We start from the raw sequence: 9,835 nt of genomic DNA, 5'->3' as shown, positions 1-9,835 counted from the left end.
TCCTTTCCTTCTCCTCCCCCACATCACGTCTTGGTCTTCACATACTCATATTCTTTTTACTATTTTGCGTTGTTTACAGTTCAAAGATGACGAATTACTTTGGGTAAGAATCACATGTAAACTCTGATGCTTACTAAAATCTAAATGAAAACCACATCTCAAGTGCCTTATATCATCTGAAGTTAGTAAATTTTGGACAAGTGATAATCACTGTTTTAATAACATAAAATCTGTGAGTGTATGTGTGTGTAAACACAATCTGTTATCAGAAACAGAAGCATCTGATGGTATCTTGTAATTATTCACAAGATAGATAAAAGCAATGCTTTACCAAGGAGGTTTATAATATAAAGAAAAGTAATGTATATTAAGATGTCACTGTCTACTCAGATCAGTAGCAGTTGATGGTTATTTTAAGCCTAAAGCAACAAGTGTTTAATCTGCTCTATCCACTCACACCCTAATAATGCATGGTGGAATTAGGCATATATGTAATTTCTGGACTGCTGCATTAAGTTATGTGCTTTCAAAATCAATTTGTATTAGAGCTCATGTACCAGGAACCTTAGGGGACTGAAAGTAATTGCTCTATTTCGAAGGTGATATGCAGTTTTAGGTCTTTCATTCCTACTGCATTTGGACCAGGGTTGTACCAACCTGTTATCATTTAAAGCCATTATTGAAATCTTCATAGCATGAGATAATTTCTTTTGCATCTTTGAAAGTCTTGATATAAAGCAGCTTATGTCCAAGGATTTTCTCACAATATTATAGTTCACATAATATATAGCCCAAAAAGTAGTAGGTTCCGTTGTTACTGAGCACTTATTAAGCAGCTAAAATGGCCAATATCTGGTGTGTGTATTCGATCTGAAGACAGCTGAGCAGGACTATCAAATTACATTTTCAATTTTCTAGTTTAAAATCCTGTACTTTCCAACCATTATAAATTGCTCTGAGAATTAACAGTCTGGTGTTTAAAATGTCCCATAGTCTTCTGAGTAAAGGCTTCTAAAATATAAAGCATGGAAACAAAAGCATAGATAAAATTCATAATTCAAGTACATCTACTTTAAGAAAGTACTTTTTTAAGTATAAGCATTAATTAATAGATTTTATAATAGATCAGGACCAAGGTTCACTAACACATTTTTGGAAACAAAATTTGGGGCCATCAGAGTAATTCAGAACAAATACTACTACTTAGTGTAGGAGTAGTATACTACTACAAATAGTATTAGTCCTACTTTTTGTAGTAGTAGACTACAAATAGTCAAATATTTGACTATTTTAAACATAAAATTAGAAATATCTATGAATTTATTAAAATTACCAGATTACAAAAATTACAGACAGAAAGGAAAAAAGTAATTATTGAGCAACTATTGTTTCTAGGAGTTAAATTCTGTTTAATTATACACTTAAATATGCATATTTTAATTATATATTAAATATGCATATGTATATATTTGATCTCATGAAATCCACTGATTGCCTAATTTACTATTATCCTAATTTTTTAAATATTTTTGTTAGTGCCTTTGAATTTTTGTATATCACAGAGAGTGGTTTTATATTTAATAAAACGTATAAAATATTTAATTCTAAAGATATTTAAATGTATATTTTTCTATTTATATCCTGATTACTATTAGACCAAATTATGAAACTAGGTGCTCTTACTTACCATCTTCTCTGAGTCTTCTGTACTAGACAAGTATCAAATTCTAAGCAAAAAACCAACTTCCATCCCCCAAGGACATTGTTTCTTTTGAATAAAGCAAAGAGCTCAAAGAAAAAGTTGGAAGTGAAAGGTCAGATCTTATAGGCTCAGACAGTTTCTCTCACACTGGGACAAATTTTATCCTTCTTTGTCATGCACTGCACATCACTAGATAAAGTTGAAGAAACACCACTTGGATGAAATGTTTGAGTCAATATTATGCTCCTTGGGAGTTAAAAAGAGTTTACAACCTACTTCTAAGCCCCAGATGTGGAACACAATGTTGAGTTTCTTGCTGAAATACAGGATGAATAAAATATTGGAAGAGAGGGGCACAATTTATTGATATAATGTTAGACCTCATTATAGATGTTAATGAGAATTTTTCTATTTTTTTTTAGTTTATTTTTATATACTATAGTCAAAATTTTTATAAGACAGCAGAAAGTAACACCCACCCTTTCAGGCAGTTGAAAAAAGCAGTTTTGTTAGTGTGGGATAAAATATAAGGAAAAAGCATGTTGTGATGCTCCCCCCAAATGCTGGTTATTATGGCTAAACTGCAGTGATAAAGCACTTCTTTTATTAAAATTTCATTTCTAGGAGCTTTCCTTATAACTATCAGGGAAGTATTTTAGCTGTGTGTTGACACACTGACATGAATTTGGTATTCTATATAGCTTGACACAACCAAGGAATCCATGAAATGATGCTCTATTTAGAGAATACAATTTAAAGTTCAGGTTAATCATATATTCATATTTACTAAGCATGAAATATATGCTACCTCTTTGATACGTGCTTTCTGTGTAGGCAGAGCACAGCACACGTATTAAGCTATATGAGACCAAACAGGCTGGCTTTATCCCCTCAGGGGGTGAAAGTCATAGGGCTGTTGAGATGGACCACAGCTCTTTGCCCTTCGTCTGCTCTTTATTTAGGCCAGCAGTGCAGAATCTGTGGCGAATCAATGCACTCTGTGAGATAGGAATGGTGCAAAGTATTGGCAGAGTCAGTATCAGGGTTAGGTTTCTCTTAAAGCCTTTGATTCAGCTGACAGCGCGTCTCCTGTGAAGTTGACCTTTGTGTTTCCTTCAGAGCTTGCTGAAGTTGGCTTTCCTCATGAAGGCTACATTTCTGCCAGGAGCAGGGTGGTCCCCAAAGGTATGCTGAACAGACAGATATAGGGAAACAAAAAAGGCATTCATTAAGAATATAAAGAGTTTTAATAATAGGTGGGAGTAGCTCTCTGGGCTTGGAAAGTGCCAGATACTTCTCGTCCTCAGGTTCACTTTAAGGCTTGCGGTGCCTTCTTCAAAACCTACTGTCTTTGATTTCACTCAGCTTATCTTTTAGCAACATGCTCTTTTTATTAAAACAGGGAATCAAAATCCTATGACTTAAACCTTGAAGCGTGATTAGTTTGTTAAGCCTTTTGTATTTATTTGCATGGCTAAACTGAACTAGGAAAGAAGTAAGTAAATTAACTTTTGTTGAATAATTATTGTCCCATGTTGACAAAATGTTAAGTAACTAAGTCATGGAGCGAGTGCTTGAGGAGAAGATCAGAAAATTAATTCTAACTCACCCCATATTTATCCCTAGGTGATAGAATAGAAAAATAATTGACAGAGTAAGATATATGATATAATGAAAAGTATGCAGAACATTATACTATTTATTTTAAAATATTTAATAATGACTTAAATAATAATTGTCTTACCAGGCATATAGTAAGCTATAATTTCTGGGCACCCCTTCATTTGCCACTGCACATGTCTGTTTTTCCTAAGCCCACCAATATGTATACATACATCTTCATTTCCATTTGCTTTCAGAATATACAAGTTTACAGTTTTTTTATTCATTATAATTTAGGTCAATTCCATCCTCAAGCTATTAAGGGAGGTATGATATTCTCACCAGTAAACTGTCTCTCCATGAATTTCAGGATGAATTATTGCCAGGAATTTTTATTATAGACAAGTAAATCCATTTCAGGTTTATGGATATGTGTTTTAAAGTGTATCTCAGAGGTCAATGTTCTAACTAAGTTTCTTTCCCAAAGCTAAATGTCTAAATTAATTTTTGCTTTAAACCTTACTTGTAAACTAGGCTTCTACCAACTGATGATAATTATTATTTAATAATTCAGTTAAATCAAAAAATGTATAAAAGGATAAACGATCTAAACATGGGAAAATCAAACCTACATCTTTAACGTGGCCTTGTATATTTAACAACTCTGTTTGGTTGAGCAAACTTAGTATTAGTAAAATCATAGCAAATATATTTAACATAAATCTGAGAGACATTACTCTGCACGGTAAATTGTTTGGCTTGGAAATAACAACACAATATGGAGGACTTGGTTTTCAATGATTTTTCTTTCAGATCTTGAAACAAACGTCAAGTCACAAATTGTTTACATAATATTTTGGATTTTTTTTCAATATATACAGATAAATTTTCAGAGATGAGATATGTTTCAGTTCTAGGCTCATTCATTATTCTTCTCTTTTTATATTGATAGCTCCTTTTTAATCAAAGTATAGTTGATTTACAATATTATGTTAGTTTCAGGTGTACTGTATAGTGATCCAGTGTTTTTATAGATTGTATTCCATTAAAATTATTACAAAATATCGGTTGTACTTCCCTGTGCTGTAAAATATATCATCGTGGTTTATCTGTCTTATACATAGTAGTTTGTATCTCTTAATTCCATACCCCTATTTTGCCCTTTCTCCCTTCCCTCTCCCCACTGGTAACCACTAGTTTGTTTTCTGTATCCGTGAGACTGTTTCTGTTTTGCTATATACATTCATTGTCTTTCTTTGTCTGACTTATTTCGCTAAGCATAATAGTCTCTAGATCCATCCACTTTGCTGCAAGTGGCAGAATTTCACTGTTTTTTATAGCTGAGTAATGTTCCATTATATATACATATATATGTATATAAATACATCTTCTTTGTCCATTCATCTATTGATGAATGCTTGGGTTGCTTCCATATCTTGGCTATTGTAAATAGTGCTGCTATGAACATTGGGGTGCATGTATCTTTCTGAATTAGTGGTTTTGTTTTTTTCTGGGTATAATCAGGAGTGAAATTGCTGGATCCTATGATAGTTCTATTTTTAGTTTTTTGAGGAACCTCTATAATTTTATCCATAGTGGCTGCACCAATTTACATTCCCACCAACAGTGTACGAGGGTTCCCTTTTCTCCACATCCTCTCCAACATTTGTTATTTGTAGACTTTTTGATGACGGACATTCTGACAGGTGCGAGGTGATATCTCATTGTTGTTTTGATTTGCATTTCTCTAATAATTAACAATGTTGAGCATTCTTTCATGTACCAGTTAGCCATCTGTATGTCTTCTTTGGAACATCTGTATTCAGGTCTTCTTCCCATTTTTTGATTGGGCTGTTTGCTTTTTCTGATATTGAGTTAAATGAGCTGTTTATATATTTTGGATATTAACCCCTGGTTGATCACATTATTTGCAAAAATTTTCTCCCATTCAGGTTTTCTTTATGCTTTGTCTATGGTTTCCTTTGCTGTGCAAAAGTTTTTAAGTTTAATTAGGTACTATTTATTTATTTTTGCTTTTATTTCCTTCGCCTTAGGAGACAGATCCAAAAATATATTGCTGTGATTTACGTCAAAGATTATTCTGCCCATGTTCTCTTCTAGGAATTTTATGATTTCAGGTTTTTCATTTAGACCTTTAATTAGTTTTGAGTTTATTTTTGTATATGTTATAAAATGTTCTGATCTCATTCTTTTACATGTAGCTGTCCAGATTTCCCAGCACCACTTATTGGAGACTGTCTTTTCTCCATTGTATATTCTTGACTCCTTTATTGTCAAATATTGACCATAAGAGCGTGGGTTTATTAGTGGGTTCTCTACTCTGTTCTATTGATCTATGTGTCCATTATTGTGCCAATACCATGCTATTTTGATACTGTAGCTTTGAGTATAGTCTGAAGTCTGGGAAGGTGATACTTCCAGCTTTGCTTTTTCTCAAGACTGCTTTGGCAATTTTGTTTCTTTTGTGCTTCCATATAAATTTTAGGATAATTTATTCTAATTCTGTGAAAAATATCATGGGTATTTTGAAAGGGATTGCATTAAATCTATAGATTGCTCTTGGTAGTATGGCCATTTTAACAATACTAATTATTCCAATCCAAGAGCAAGAGATATTGTTCCATTTCTTTGTATCATCTTCAATTTCCTTCATCAGTGTCTTATAGTTTTGAGTCTAGTTCCTTCAACTCCTTGTCTAAGTTTATTCTTAGGTATTTTATTCTTTTTGGTGTGATTCTAAACAGAATTGGTTTTGTTTCCGGTTTTTTTGTTTGTTTTTGTTTTGCTTTCTCTTACTGATAGTTCATTATTAGTATATAGAAAAGCAACAGATTCCTGTATATTATTCTTGTATTCTGCAACTTAGCTGATACAAAAACTTACAGGGTTTCCCTTACATATGACTCTTTGCTTTTCTCTTGTTTTTAAAATTCTTTCTTTAACTTTTGCCATTTCAATTGTGATATGTCTTAGTGTGGGATAATCTTTTTAGGGACGCTCTGTGCTTTTTATACCTGGATATCAGTTTTCTTTTTTAGGTTTGGGAAGTTTTTTAACCATAATTTCATCAAATATATTTTTGATAACCTTCTCTTTCTCTTCTCCTTCTGAGACCCCAATAATGTGAATGTTGGTACATTTACTGCTATCCCAGAGATCTGTTAAACTGTTCTCATTTTTTAAAATTTGTTTTTCTTTTTGTTGTTGTGATTGACTGAACTCCATTATTCTGTCTTCCAGATCACTTATGTTTTCTTCTTTATCACTTAATCTGTTATCATTCTTTCTAGTGTGTTTTTTCTATTTCTGTCATCGAATTCTTCATTTCTGATTGGGTCTTTTTTATACTTTCTAGTTCCTTGTTTAAAATTTCACTGTGTTCATTGCTTCTTTTCCCTAATTCAGTTAATACTCTTATTACCAATGCTTTGAATACTTTATCTCGTAAAAAATTTATCGCTATTTCATTATTCATTTTTTTCAGGGTTTTTTCTCTTCCTTTTTAAATTGAGATCTGTTCCTCCTTTTCATTTTGCTTGACTTTCTCTGCCTCTATGAACTTAAGTGAAACGGTTACCTATTTCAGTCTTGAAGGGGTGTGGGAGCATCCCTATATAGACTGTATGTGCCCAGTGCCTTTGGTGGTAGGGCTGGACTTGATGTGGATACAAGTCATGATTTTCTTCAGGGTGTGCTCAGTTTTAGCCTTGGTAGAGGTGGGGCTGGAGATGGAGGGGCTAGAACTGGAGCCAAGTGCGAGGCAGGACTTCCTCTTTGCACAGTGACCACCACTGCCCTGTCAGGGGTGGGGTTTGATCCCAAGTGGCTGGAGCAGAAGCCCTGAGGGTCAGGCCTGAGTTGGTTCTATTCCCTTTAACTGTGTTTTTCCCTCTCCCAGCACTGGACCCTTGCCCCAGAAGAGGGAAGTGCTGAAGCAAGCAGGAGCCTGTGCAGGCTCTCAGTTTGTGTTGGCCACAGACAGAGGTCTGGGCTGTCTCCAACATGCTGCCTGTGAAGGCACCAACATTGTTTCCCTCACTCTGCTCAGATGCAGCCTCAGGTCCAAGTCCTCTTTGTCCCTCACAGAGATCACTGCCCAAGCCTCCATTGCCCCTGCTCTGTTGTGGAGCCATAACACAGGGCAGGTGGAGCACACATGAGCTCTCAGTATAAATTGGGTTTGTGCTGTGCCACCACTGGCTACTGTCAGAGTTCTGAGCTGCTTCTGAGGCGCTGCTTGAGTACATGCCAACAATGGTCACTACTGCCCCACCCAGATCCCACCCCAGAACCAAGTCACCGCTACATCCTACAGCTGAGCTTTTCCCCTGATCATGGTGGCCCTAGATCCAGTGCCACCCTGTGGAGTGAGTGAAACTGTAGTGTTCACTCAGCTCAGGCTGGGGCGTGTGCCATGGTGGTTACAGGAAACCCAGCATCCCCTAAAGCAGTCTTCAGTCCTCCCTTGCTGCCCTGCTTCAGGGGCAAGCCAGTGTGCACAGGCTCCTCCTGAGAAGCATCCAGGATTCCCACAGCCCCCCAGTTAGTCTCAGTGTTCCTCCAACCAGCCAAGGGGGCTCATCTTTCCTGTGTAGGATCCCTGTGTCTTCCCTGTGCTGGGAACCCAATCTGTGGCTAGAACCACTCACTCCCCAGGGTGGGTCTCTGACCATGTAATCTCTCTTTTCCTCTGAGTCCTCTCCCAGGGTCACAGGTCCTGACCAGATTGTTTGTCTTCCCTTCCTACTCAGTTACATGTATATCTTTCTTACACTCCTGGTTGTACAGGAGTCTTTCTGCCAGTTTCCAGTTAGCTTTCAGTGAGAATTGTGCCACATGTAGATGTATTTTTGATGTGTCCTTGGGGAGAGTGAGTTCCACATCCTTCTACTCTGCCATCTTGATCTTCTCCTCTCGATAGCTTCTTTTAATAAAGCTCACTATTTCTCAGGAAATGTTACCATTTTATATGAACTGGAGTTCTCAGCATATTAGTACATTTTTAAACACTGTAATACTATCAGGGCTGCCCTAGTTTCACTTCTCATTCTAGTCCCCACAATATCTTAACCTTTTAAGTATCTTCAATTACCGAATACATAAGGATGACTCACAAAGTTTTATTTTCTGCTCATCAATCTCTCCTAAGTTCTAGACTACAGCTTCCTAATGGAAATCTTCACATGGATGTCTTCCAGATACATTAAACTTGACCATCCAAAACTAAACCCTCCTCATTTCTCTTCCTCCGTATTGCTCATTTCAGTGAATGGTATCATTTTATACCTGGACCTAAAATCAAGAACCTGAGGGCTAATTTTGAGTTCTCCTTTTACCTCTCCCTCCCCATACCTAAGTGATCATGGAGTCATGACTACAAATGTTATTTGTAGTGCTATACATGTTATAAAAACTCCATAGACACAAAACATGTGTTATTTGTTATGGAATACAAAAATATGAAAACATTGTTTGGAAGATAAAGTACAACATATGTATAAAAATTACGAAAGTTGATGTCTGTTGGGAGAAGCAGATAAAACTGGAACCCAGAGATAAAGGTGAAAACGTGGATTCATGTAGGAGCCAATGACAATGGCAGGATGTGAGCTCAGGAACATGATCAATTTAGTCATATGCCTTAGGCTCTTAATTTAATGAATAATATTTATAAAACCTATTTTTAAACTTTTGGACTATATCATAGAAAACTTTTTATTCTTATTATTTACTACTAATAAGTTTCTAGTAGGAATTAAAGCAAATTACTACATATGAGGAAAAGTAGGTATAAAGATTTGATGCAATCAAATCAAAATAATAACATTATATCAAGCCAAACACTAGTTCATCCATGAAACAATACTCATTCACGTGTCACTGGTTGAGTAATATACTCATGAAGAATACAGTAACAACTTCTAATACTATTTACAATCATTATTAAGAACTGAAAGTTTCAGATTACAGAAATATAATTAGAATGCACTAAATAATAAAGCTTCAAAATATAGAACGTTTTACATTTACAGAAAGATGGAAAAATGAAAATGCAGTGGACTATATACCAGATGAAGGAACAAGATAAAACCCCAGAAAAACAACTAAATGAAGTGGAGATAAGCAACTTCCAGAAAAAGAATTCAGAATAATGATAGGGAAGATGATCCAGGACCTCGAAAAAAGAATGGAGGGAAAGGTCGAGAAGATGCAAGAAATGTTTAACAAAGACCTAGAAGAATTAAAGAACAAACAAATAGAGATGAATAATATAGTAACTGAAATGAAAAATACTCTAGAAGGCATCAATAGCAGAAGAACTGAGGCAGAAGAACAGATCAGTGACCTAAAAGAAAGAATGGTGGAAATCACTGCCATGGAACAGAATAAAGAAAAAAGAAGAAAAAAAATGAAGACAGCCTAAGAGACCTCTGGGACAACACTAAACACACCAACATTTGCATTACAGGGGCCCCAGAAGGAGAAGAGAGAGAGAAAGGACCCTAGAAA

This window comes from Delphinus delphis, chromosome 14, assembly GCF_949987515.2.
Source record: "Delphinus delphis chromosome 14, mDelDel1.2, whole genome shotgun sequence".
NCBI lineage: Eukaryota > Metazoa > Chordata > Mammalia > Artiodactyla > Delphinidae > Delphinus > Delphinus delphis.
Note: the sequence above shows the minus strand (reverse complement) of the source record.